Source organism: Pteropus vampyrus, unplaced genomic scaffold (genome assembly GCF_000151845.1).
Source record: "Pteropus vampyrus isolate Shadow unplaced genomic scaffold, Pvam_2.0 Scaffold50, whole genome shotgun sequence".
NCBI classification, from domain to species: Eukaryota; Metazoa; Chordata; class Mammalia; order Chiroptera; family Pteropodidae; genus Pteropus; species Pteropus vampyrus.
Window position 1 is genome coordinate 9,612,204 of NW_011888831.1, and position 1,978 is coordinate 9,614,181.

The 1,978-nt window shown below is 44.4% G+C and overlaps 1 protein-coding gene across 2 annotated transcripts in view; it reads right to left on the reverse strand.

The window, feature by feature from the left end:
- The window catches only part of ASIC2 (acid sensing ion channel subunit 2), a 1,014,799-nt gene that overhangs the window by 127,101 nt on the left and 885,720 nt on the right, over positions 1-1,978 (reverse strand). The window lies entirely within an intron of this gene.

Here is a 1,978-nt window from a genome sequence, read left to right on the forward strand (position 1 = left end):
GAGTGCTTGCTACGATTTGTACACTCACGAACACATTCTAACCTTTGATCAGGCAGCGGAGAGATTTCTTAGATGTAATAATGATAGGTTCTAATTTTCTCTTTCGACGACAGGATTGTAGGATGTACACTTTCACAATTTATGTAGTGCATGTTTTCTAGGTAATGTGCCTTGTTTCTGGATACTAATGACATGCTCCATTCCCTTCAGGGAAAGACTGCCCAGTTGCCATCTGCTGGGGGTGCTGTCAGCCAAAACCTCAGACATCAGCTCCTGTAGGAATTGCGTCAGCTGCACCTAAGATCTCGTCCTTTCCCGAGGGAGCCTACACCCAGTGACTCCCCCTTGAGGGCCACATAGGCCCAACTTAGGATGACTCTGAGGGGTCAGTTAGCTCTGAGTTCCTGTGGGTTTGACCAATGCTCTTGTTGGGTCTGTCTCACAGTTTGACATCTCCCTGCTGCCTCATCTTGCTTTTTCCCCTCTGGTCCCAAGGGTGCCCCCTAATGGACATCCTCCATACTAAGCTCAATCTCAGTCTGCTTTCCAAGGAACTAGAGTGACCGGGCATTCCAGTTTGCCCAAAATGTGGGACTCTCAGTGCTAAAACCAAGACAACAGAGGATAGAGGGGAGGGAGAATAGGGGAGGTAGATGGGGAAAAATAATTAATTTAAAATCATTTCTCCAATAAAAATTAAAAAATAATAAATAAATAAATCCTTGGCAACATACAAAAAAATAAAAATAAAAAATAAAATTTTTAATGGATAAAAACAAAACCCAAGACAATCCTGGGCACTCTGGAACCCTACAGCAAACCCAGACTCAGACAATCAACCTCATAGTGATCAATAGTTACTTTTTATTCTTCAACAAGTTGGTAGAGGGGCATGTGCCATTTCCCCCTTGACTCTTCCTAACAATCTCATGAGAATCTTGGAGAGGTAGGTATTATGATCTCTATGGGGAAATTAGGGCTCAGAGAAATTAAGGAACTTTCCTTAGGCTACACAGCTGGATAGGAGCCAGGTGGGATTCAAACCCAGGTCTGCTGAGCCCAACGCCTGCGCTCTACCACGCAGCCCTCATTGATTTTAAGATGCGCACCTTGGCCCTACGTTCCAAACACAGCTGCAGGTAACTATGGATGCATAGTTACCATATGGATGCACAAAGGAGCACTTACAGAGAATTCCAGCACACTTAGAACTTAAAAAAAAAATAAAATCACACTTTTTATTCAATGCCTACCTCCCCACGCAGATCCAGTTTTAAGCATCTGAACTCTCCACTAATTACTGTCATATTAATTAAAAAATAAATCTCCTTTAATTTCATAACAGGTGGTTTGTGAAGCTGGAAGAAAAGTTGAAACTTGTGTGTAATTATTGTGTGGCTCATTTGCATTTCTAATTGCATTGTAGAACACCGAGGACTAAGCTTCCAGCCTCCTGGCTGTCTTTCACCTCCACTGGCTGTGCTGAGCTGTTGGTGCTGGTGGCAGTGTCTTTTCTGCAATCATCACCTGCGAGGGTTGTGGCTCCAGCTGGAGTCCCAAGACTTTCAATCAATATGGAGAGCAACAGGGCTGTGCCTGTGCAGGTTCACTGTGAAGGGCCTCTGGCTGATCGAGAGTCCTAGTGCCCCACCTCGAGCCCAGTATTTGTTAGGTGCCCAATAAATGTTGGCTGACCATGGGTGGTTCTTACATGAACCCTCACCTTGCTTATCTGACCCAAGCACCAGGTGGGCACACTGAGGCCTGGCCACTCTGGTTCCTGGTGCAGCAACTCTTGGATTTGCCCCACAGATGTGTCTCTGAGCAGTTGTCTATAAACCGAACTTCCATGTACTGAATCCATTTCCCCCTCTGACTTCTGAATCACTTTAGATACATGCGATTATGGAAATGTAATAATACATGTCAGAGCTTCATAATGCTTAAGATTTAAATTTCTTTGACCATTTCTGCTGCC